We start from the raw sequence: 10,385 nt of genomic DNA, 5'->3' as shown, positions 1-10,385 counted from the left end.
GCTCTGTGACCCAGGCTGGAATGCAGTGGCGAGATCTCGGCTCACTGCAACCTCTGCCTCCTGGGTTCAAGCGATTCTCCTGCCTCAGCCTCCGAAGTAGCTGGGACTACAGGCGCCCATTCTTCATTTTACTAATGAGAAACCAGTGCCCAGAAATGTTAAGTAACCCATCCAAGGTCATACAGCTAATAAGTGACAGACCCAGGCAGTCAGGCTTCAGAGTCTGCACATCTAACCACTGGGCTATGATGTTCACATGAACAGGGAAAGCATTTAATAAACACTTAAAGAATGAGATGTAAATTTTATTTTAAGCACATTCAGATATCCAGTGTGACTCCTGGATGTTTAAAAAGAAAAAAAAAAAAAGCAGGGCTGGGGGCAGTGGCTTACGCCTGTAATCCCCAGCACCTTGGGAGGCCAAGGCAGGCGGATCACCTGAGGTCAGGCCTTCAAGACGAGACTGGCCAACATGGTGAAACCCCATCTCTACTAAAAATACAAAAATTAGCCAGGTGTGGTGGCAGGCACTTGTCACACGCGTCCATGTGAAGAGACCACCAAACAGGCTTTGTGTGAGCAATAAAGCTGTTTATTTCACCTGGGTGTAGGTGGGCTGAGTCCGAAAAGAGAGTCAGCAAAGGGAGCTAAGGGTGGGGCAGTTTTATAGGATTTAGGTAGGTATTGGAAAATTACAGTAAAAGGGGGTTGTTCTCTGGTGGGCAGGGGTGGAGGTCACAAGGTGCTGGGTGTGGGAGCTTCTGAGCCAGGAGAAGGAATTTCAAAAGGTAATGTCATCAGTTAAGGCGAGAACCAGCCATTTTCACTTCTTTTGTGATTCTTCAGTTGCTTCAGGCCATCTGGATGTATATATGCGCAGGCTTGGGCTCAGAGGCCAGACATTCCTGTCTTCTTATATTAATAAGAAAAATAAAATAGTGTTGAAGTGTTGGGGCAGTGAAAATTTTGTGGGGTGGTATGGAGAGATAATGGGCGATGCTTTTCAGGGCTGCTTCAAGTGGGATTAGGGGCGGCGTGGGAACCTAGAGTGGGAGAGATTAAGCTGAAGGAAAATTTTGTGGTAAGGGGTGATATTGTGGGGTTGTTAGAAGGAGCATTTATCATATAGAATGATTGGTGATGGCCTGGATGTGGTTTTGTATGCATTGAGAAACTAAACGGAAGACACAAGGTCCAAATAAGAGAAGGAGAAAAACAGGTATTAAAGGACTAAGAATAGGGAGGACCCAGGACATCCAATTAGAGAGTGCCCAAGGGGGTTCAGTATAATTGGTTGGCAAGTTTTTGGGCTCTATTACTGAGTTTTTTTATGTTGTCATACACCAGGCCAGATTGATTTAGGTAAAAACAACACTCTTCATTTAAAAATATACAGAGCCCTCCTTTTTCAGCAGTAAGTCAAGGCCTTGGCGGTTTGGAGGACAGCTGCAGCTATAGAGTCAACTTGGGCCTGGAGGACTGATAAAGTTTGTGATATGTCTGTGATGCTAGCAGAGAAGTCATTAGAGAGGCTATGGAAGGTTGTGACAGAGGTTGAAATGCCTGCTATTCCAGTACTGAGAGCAATAGTGGAGGTAGAAAGTCCTAAACCGACAAGCAAGGGAATTAGTGGAATAACCCTTTTTTTGTCGTATCAGTGTCATAAGGGGAACAGGAAGCTTATGCCACCCTCTACCTCTCCCCAGCTATCTCCACCATACTATCAATCTTATCATAAGGGGAACAGGAAGCTCTTCGGTTCCATTTGCAAATTGAATTTTGGGAGTAAGGAAAACTAGTGTGCATGTGCCTGTCCAATTAGCAGGTAGACACATGTAGGTAGAGGATCCACAGAGGAAGAAAAAGCCTTGTGCAAGGCAAAACTGGAAATGCAAAGTAAAAAGATGAGAAGGAGTGCTGAAAGGGGTGTGTTTTACCCAGACTCCTAGGGCTCCAGCTAGGGCGGCAGCCATCAGAGGTTGTAATGGGGACTGACGCAGTAACTGTGTAGAGGGGGAGGTTCAATTTTCATGGTGTATGAGAAAACATTGAGTGTCTACGAGCAACCTTTCAGTGTTATTTCTGGGGCTGGGTATAAGTAAACAAGAAGAAGGCCTGGGAGGACAGTCTCATGAGCAAGGGGAAGGTAGCCAAGGATGGAGTGAAATACAGGGTAAGTGTCTTCCTAAGCAGGAATTACTGCTAATGTTTTTAAGTTTGCCTGTATTGATAGAGGGCTTATCTGTAATATGGAGCTGGAAGGCTCCAATTGTTTCAGTGATGCGTGTAGTTGGACTTTGGAGATAAAGAGTGAAGGAACATCGAGAAGGTGAAAGGTTACCCAGGGGAATTCCAGTGGGTCTTTGCCGAGAGATACATAAAGAAGCGGCCACAGGAATAGTAGTTTGTGTTGTGAGGGGTCCAAATATGGGGGAAGTAGAGTTGATAGAAGGAGAAAGGTTTTTTAAGTAAGTGTGGAGGATGGCAGCAGCTTGCTGATGTGAAATGTCTGGGGAGGTCTTGCTGGACCTGTCTAGAAAGTAAAGAAATTCTTCAGGAGGGAAAAGGTGAGGGCTGTTAAAGGAAGTTCGGAGGTGTACGGAGACAGGAGATGTTGACCAGTCTGTATGTAAGGTGGGGACAACTGTGTAGGCGCAGGAAGAAAGGGAAATGCAAAGCCAGCAATTGTTCGCTAAGGAGGAATTAGAAACGGCTAGGAGAGAGTGAGTAAGATTGATAGTGTGGTGGAGATAGCTGGGGAGAGGTAAAGGGTGGCATAAGGATGAGAATGAGAATGAGTGTAAAAGTAAAGAATAGAACTTCATTAGGGTGGAAGTATTGGAGGATGCCCTGCCAGCAAAGATCATCTATCCACTCTAAGAGGGAGTTAAGAGTGGCGGTTTGGGGATAGCACCAGGAGATATCAGCTGTGATGGCTTAGAGAAACTGTAAACCGGCAGTGTAAACAAAAGCAGGGCATTTATGAGTAATTGAGAATGGTGAATAGGAGTATGACTAGACAGAAGATAGTAGGGATGACAAGTTTTTGGGGCACAGTCCAAATAGTGAGGGTGACTGTGTAAAGCCCTGTTGCAAAAAGTAGGGTAAGGGCGAACAGACCTAATAGAATGAAGAGATGTATTAGGCTCATGAGGGTTATTACTGTTCTTCAGAAATGCAAGTGAGTTTAACGGAAGTAGGGGAGAGTGTTTGCGACTTCCAAGAGGAGGAGGAGGGATTAGGCTGGCTGTCCGACAAATACAGCTTTATTCTGGAACGGTGAACCCAGTGGGAGGATCCTGCAGGTGGATGGCAGTTGGGGTACTATAGATGACTAAGTACGGTTTGGTCCATTGAGGTTGTAGCGTGTGAGGGATCAGGTTTTTAACAAGAACTGATCATCCAGCTAGAGTGTCTTCATATGGCTGGGAATCTCGAGTAGGCAAGAGAAGATTAGCAGCCTGGTGAATTTCCTGTCTAGCCTGCTGGAGGACTAGAAGATTGTCACCTAGAGGGCTGGTGTCTGGGACAAGATTGGGGCCGAGCAAGAAACTGCATCCATTTAAAAGTTCAAATCGACTGTACCCTGTAACATCTTGAGGACAGGCTCTAATTCTGAGAAGGGCAAGAGGTAAAAATACTGTCCAGTCCTTTTAAAGTTGGAGGCTGAGCTTGGTGAGGTGTGTCTTTAAAAGACCATTAGTCCGTTCTACGTTTCCTGATGACTGAGGACAGTAAGGGGTATGAAGTTTCCACTGAATACCAAGAGCCTGAGAAACTGCTTGGGCGATTTGACTAGTAAAGGCTGGTCCATTATTGGACTGTATAGAGGTGGGAAGGCCAAACTGAGGAATTATGTCTGACAGAAGGGAAGAAATGACCACGTGGCCTTCTCAGACCCTGTGGGAAAGGCCTCTACTCATCAAGTGAAAGTGTCTACCCAGACCAAGAGGTATTTTAGTTTCCTGACTCGGGACATGTGAGTAAAGTCAATTTGCCAGTCCTGGGCAGGGGCAAATCCCCGAGCTTGATGTGTAGGGAAGGCAGGGGGCCTGAATAATCCCTGAGGAGTAGTAGTACAGCAGATGGAACACTGAGAAGTGATTTCCTTGAGGATAGATTTCCACGTTGGAAAGGAAATGAGAGGTTCTAAGAGACGGGCTAGCAGCTTTTAACCTACATGGAAGAGGTTATGAAACGACAATAGAATAGAATGGGCCAGTGAGGTTGGAAGGAGATATTTTCCTTGGTCTAAGAACCATTTGCGTTATGTGGGAAGAGATTGATAGGTGGAAGTTTCAGTCTGTGAGTAGGTGGGAGTGACTGATGAGAAGGAGAAAAACTGGCCGTGAGGGACAGAAGTTGGAACGCTAGCTGCTGCTTTAGCTGCCTTATCAGCATAAGCGTTGCCCAGAGCAATGGGATCTGATGCCTTTTGATGGCCCCTGTAGTGAACGACTCCAGCTTCCTTTGGAAGTAAAGCAGCCTTGAGAAGAGTTTTTATTAAAGAGGCATTAATGATGGAGGACCCTTGCGTAGTGAGGAAACCTCTTTCTGCCCATATAACAGCATTGTGGTGCAGGATATGGAAGGCATATTTAGAGTCAGTTTATATTGACAGGTAGTCCTTTTGCAAGAGTGAGGGCTTGAGTTAAGGCAATGAGTTCGGCTTGCTGAGAGGTAGTGGAGAGGGGCAGAGCGGTAGCCTCAAAGATAGATGTGGAAGATACTACTATAGCATAGCCTGCCTTTGCTGGTGAATGGCAATTAGGCCTGCCATCAATAAACCAAGTGTGATCAGGGTGAGGAACAGGAAAGAAGGAAATACGGGGAAATGGAGTGAATGCTAGGTGGATTAGAGAGATACAGTCATGGGGATCAGGTGTGGTATCAGGAATAATGTGGGGGCTAGCCTAAAACAGTAAGGTCAAGTTGTTTGGACAGAAAGGCTACAAGGCACAGTCCTGGCTCTTGTGTAAGAATTCCGACCACACAGCCCTGCAGTTCGGCTGTGTGTAATGAAAAAAGGGGTGGGATGAGTTAGGGAGAACTAGTGTGGGAGCAGCTTTTAGGGCTGTTTTTTAAGGAATGGAAAGGGAAGTGGGGAAAGGACATAGGGTTTATGGGGTCAGCTAGGTTTGCTTCTGTGAGTTTATATAATGGTTTTGTTGGGATGGCACAACCAGGTTTCCAAAGGCAAAAATATCCAACCATGCCCAGGAAGGAAAGGAGTTGTTGTTTTATAGAAGGGGTTGGGGTTTGAGAGATCAGTTGGACATGATAGGCAGGGACAGCATGTGTGTTTTTATGAAGAATTATGCCGAGGTAGGTAACGGATGGAGAAGAAATTTGAGCTTTGGAGGGAGATACCTAATACCCCTTGGAGAATAAATGTTGAAGGAGCAGGAGGGTGTTTTGTTGAGAAGATTCAAAGGAGGGGCTACAAAGTTGAACGTCATCACTATATTGAATAAGGTGAGAAGCGAAGGAGTGGAAAGTAAATCATGAGAAAGAGCTTGGCTGAAGTAATGAGGGCTGTCCCTGAAGCCTTGTGGCAGTACAGTCCAGGTAAGCTGCTGAGACTGATGGGTGTCAGGGTCAGTTCAGGTAAAAGCAAAGAGAGGCTGGGACAAGGGGTGTAGGGGAATAGTGAAAAAAGCATCTTTAAGATCAAGAATGGAATAGTGAGTTGTGGAGGAAGGTACTGAGGACAAAAGAGTGTACGGGGTTGGGCACCACAGGGTGGATAGGCAAAACAATTTGGTTGATAAGGCCCAGATCCTGAATTAACCTGTAAGACTTGTCTGGTTTTTGAACAGGTAAAATGGGAGAATTTTAAGAAGAGTTTATAGGTTTTAGAAGCCCGTGCTGTAGCAGGCGAGTGATAACAGACTTCAATCCCCTTAAAGCCTGTTGTGGGATGGGATACTGGCGTTGAGCCGGGTAAGGGTGATTAGGTTTTAATGGGATAGTAATGGGTGTTTGATCAGTTGCCAGGGAGGGAGTGGAGGTGTCCCATTGTGGGTTAAGGTGGGGGGATACGAGAGGAAGACGCAAAGGAGGCTTTGGGTTGGGAAGAAGGTTGGCAATGAGATGTGGCTGTAGTCCAGGAATAATCAGGGAAGCAGATAACTAGGTTAAAATGTCTCAGCCTAATAAGGGAACTGGGCATGTGGGGATAACTAAAAAAGAGTGCATAAAAGAATGTTGTCCAAGTTGGCACCAGAGTGGGGGAGTTTTAAAGGGTTTTGAAGCTTGGCTGTCAATACCCACAACAGTTATGGAGGCAAGGGAAACAGGCCCTTAAAGAGAAGGTAATGTGGAGTGGGTAGCCCCCATATCAGTTAAACAGGGGATGGACTTACCCTCCACTGTAAGAGTTACCCAAAGCTCAGCATCTGTGATGGTCCAGGGGGCTTCTGAGGCAATCGAGCAGTGTCGGTCTTCAGCTGCTAAGCTGAGAAGATCTGGGAAAGAGTCAGTCAGAGAGCCTTGGGCCAGAGTTCCAGGGGCTCTGGGAGTATCTGCCAGGTTGGACAGTCCTATTTCCACTGGAGTCCTGCACAGATGGGACATGGCTTAGGAGGAATCCTGGGCTGCGGGTATTCCTTGGCCCAGTGGCCAGATTTCTGGCACTTGAAGCAAGATCCTGGGGTAGGCGGTCCTGGAGGAATGCCTGACCACTGCGGTTCAGGCATTTGGAAGGTCTTGAGTGCTGGAGATGTGGCTGGGGTTTGTCTCACAGTGGAGGCAAGGAATTGCAACTCAGAAATATGTTGCTACTTGGCTGCCTCTACTCTGTTATTGTACACCTTGAAGGCAAGGTTAATTAAGTCATGTTGTGGGGATTGAGGGCCAGAATCTAATTTTTTGGAGCTTTTTCTAATGTCGGGAGTGGGTTGGGTAATAAAATGCATGTTGAGAATAAGACGGCCTTCTGGCCCTTCTGGGTCTAGGGTGGTAAAGCATCTAAGGGTTGTTGCCAAACAGGCCATGAACAGGGTTGAGTTTTTATATTTGATGAAAAAGAGTCTAAACGCTAACTGATTTGGGAGAGGTCGGATAAAGAAAAAGGAGCATTAACCTTGGCTATGCCTTCAGCTCCAGCCACCTCTTTAAGAGGAAATTGTTGGGCAGGTGGGGGAGGGCTAGTCAAGGAAAGAAACTGTAAGCCAGATGGGATGTTAGGAGGGGGTGATAAAAGGATTATAGGGTGGGGGAGTGGAGGCTGAGGAAGAATTGGGACCTGGGTCAGCCTAGCGAGGAGCAGCCTGGGGAAGAGGGGAGAGGTCAGATGAATCCGTAGAAAAGGAGGACACAAAGGACTCAGAGCTTGGGGTGGAGACTGAAGGAAGAGACAGGAGAGAAAGAAGAAAGATTCGGAACGAGTCACATTGGGAGCAGAGACTAGGGAGGGACCAATGTGTAAAAGAATGTGTGGACGTCAGGCACCTTAGACCATTTGCCCATTTTTCGACAAAAATTATCTAGATCCTGTAGGACAGACAAATCGAACGTGCCATTCTCTGGCCACTTGGAACTACTGTCGAGTTTGTATTAGGGTCAAGCAGTATTGCAGAAGAAAATAAGACTTTTAAGTTTTAGGTCAGGTGTGAGTTGAAGAGGTTTTAAGTTCTTGAGAACACAGGCTAAGGGAGAAGAAGGGGGAATGGAGGGCGGAAGGTTGCCCATAGCGAAGGAGGTAAGTTTAAAGAGAAAGGTAGAGACACAGAAAAAGGGGTGGGTGAGCAGCCCTGGGCTGCAATGTGGGTGAGCAGCCAAAGCAGGCGTCCCCGCAATTGACTTGCCACCAAGGGAATGTGGGTGAATGACCAAGGCAGGTGCCCCCCGATGATCAGTCACCAATGGAGTGTGAGTGAAAAATCAGGCAGGTGTCCCCACAGTGATTAAACACCAAGGGAAGACTGTCTTCCCGAGTCTGTGACCAGCGCCAGAGTTTTGGGTCCGTGGATAAAATGTGTCTCCGTTGTCTCTACTAGAGAGGAAAAAGAACTGGAATTGGAAGGACAGGGAGACTAAAGGGTAGCAAGAGAGGGAGATTGAAGGGTAGCAAGAGAGGCTGGAAAAGACCGCTTACCTGATTTGAAATTCATGAGATGTTCCTCGGGCTGGTTGGTCTGAGGACCCAAGGTCGCAAGTGGATCTCCTCATGGAGTGAGGGCGAGGACAGGGGACCGGTCTCCCAGAGGAGTCCTCCTGTCAGGTCTTCGGCACCAAATGTCACGCACATCCATGTGAAGAGACCACCAAACAGGCTTTGTGTGAGCAACAAGGCTGTTTATTTCACCTGGGTGAAAAAGAATGAGACATGTAAGTATCTGGGAAAGAGCAATCCAGGCAGAAAGAAACAGCTGATGCAAATACTTTGAGGCAGGAGAATCCTTGGCAGGTTAGTAAATTAGAAGGAAGGTAAGGATAGCTAGTGCAGAAAATTAGAAGGAAGGCAAGGATGGCTAGTGCAGAAATTAAGTAATTAACATAAAAGCTATGTCCTAAAAGTTTCTCATGGGGGAGTTCTTTCTGTGAGATAGACTATGACCCAAGAAACTTAATAAATAATGTGATAAATAATGCGATGTGATGTCTTGGATGTGCTTCAAAATAATGGAAATTGACTTTGCTTCCGTGTGTGTGTGTGTCTGTGTGTGTGTGTGTGTGTGTGTGTGTTTGTATGTGTGTATAATAGAGGTGGGGTAGGTGAAACAAGAATTGTCAGGAACTGATAATTGTTGAAGCTGGGTGGTGGGTACATAAGGTTCATTAAACAAGTCTTTTGCTTTTGCATATGTTTGAAATTTTTTATAATAAAAAGTTAAAAGACATACAAGTTTGATAGCATTTGAGCTGAAGACATCTCTTCCTTTTTCTGCAAAATATCTCAGTAGCAAATACATTGCTCTTCATCACTCATTAAGCAGCAAAACAAACCCAGCACAATTGAACACAATATCTCAAACAGCCTATGAACCTCAGTGGCTACAGGTGGTGGGATCAAAGCTGCCCAGCTGAAATTTCAAACCCAGGACAATGGATAGAACAGGAAAAAAGACAAAAAATAACTTATTAGCTGCAAGCTGCTTTCCATTACTCAAGCAGTGGGATCATCAGTATTCCTCAAGGAAAAACAATTCATCTGTTTTTTGTTTTTTGTTTTGAGATGGAGTCTCACTCTGTCGCCCGGGCTGGAGTGCAGTTGTTCGATTTCAGCTCACTGCAACCTTCGCCTTCCAGGTTCAAGTGATTCTCCTGCCTTAGCCTACTGAGTAGCTGGGATTACAAGTGTGCACCACTGTGCCCAGCTAATTTTTTGGCTGCTCTGAAACTCCTGACCTCAAGTGATCCATTCGCCTTGGCCTCCCAAAGTGATAGGATTACAGGCATGAACCACTTTACTCAGCCAGTTCATCTGTTCTGAGAAAACCATCAAAATGAATTTATTTATGAAACTATAAAGCAAAAACTCAGTTTTAAAGTAGACTTTAAAATTTAGTCTGATATTTTTCTGAATTTCTAAGCATTAGGCTTATGATTGTCATTTTATTATTTTATACATTACCAACTTATGGGAAAAAAAAAGATTTAGCACTCTGGTATTTCCCTTTATTTCCCTTGCTTCTGGGCTTTCAGTATGGTGATATCATAATTATTGGTAAAGTAAGTAATCAATGCTTACCTTATATGACTATGTAAGTCTTATTCATTGCAGCTGAGTCAAATGTTGTACCAAGATTATATTGCCTTTTCTACCTTTTGTTCTTCCTGAAATTAACAGGTTCCATTTTTTAAATTTGCACAATTTTCCATTACTACAGAATCTTTCTAAAACTTACCCAGAGAATTATAAAGTGCTTCTGTTTTCAACAAAACATCAAGAATTCTATCAATTGGCTAGACTCAGTTCTCTCTACCCAGGACCCTGTTTTCCTGCTCTACTCTCCTCTGATTATTCTCTGTGCCTTGTTTTCTTCCAAGAAGCTTATCAGATCTTCTCTTTATTTCTGATGCTCTGAAATTAATAATGGTGTACTTTGATGTGGGTTTGCTTTTGTTTCGTACATTATGCTGGGCACCCTGAGCCCATTCAAAAAGAGCTTTTAGTTCTGCAAATTATTTTAAATGTGTGTGTATATATATATATATATATATATATCTAGATGTGTATAAGAGACAGGCTCATGCCTGTAATCCCAGCACTTTGGGAGGCCAAGGCGGGCGGATCACCTGAGGTTGGGAGTTTGAGACCACTCTGACCAACATGGTGAACCCCCTGCCTCTACTAAAAATACAAAAATTAGCTGGGCGTGGTGGCTCATGCCTGTAATCCCAGCACTTTGGGAGGCCAAGGCGGGCGGATCACCTGAGGT

At 45.2% G+C, this 10,385-nt stretch overlaps 1 long non-coding RNA gene across 1 annotated transcript in view; it reads left to right on the top strand.

The window, feature by feature from the left end:
* The window catches only part of LOC105547957, a 31,430-nt gene that overhangs the window by 12,116 nt on the left and 8,929 nt on the right, over positions 1-10,385 (top strand). The window lies entirely within an intron of this gene.

The sequence above is a fragment of the Mandrillus leucophaeus genome, unplaced genomic scaffold (genome assembly GCF_000951045.1).
Source record: "Mandrillus leucophaeus isolate KB7577 unplaced genomic scaffold, Mleu.le_1.0 Scaffold4, whole genome shotgun sequence".
Classification (NCBI taxonomy): domain Eukaryota; kingdom Metazoa; phylum Chordata; class Mammalia; order Primates; family Cercopithecidae; genus Mandrillus; species Mandrillus leucophaeus.
This window is presented reverse-complemented; position numbering and strand designations above follow the sequence as displayed.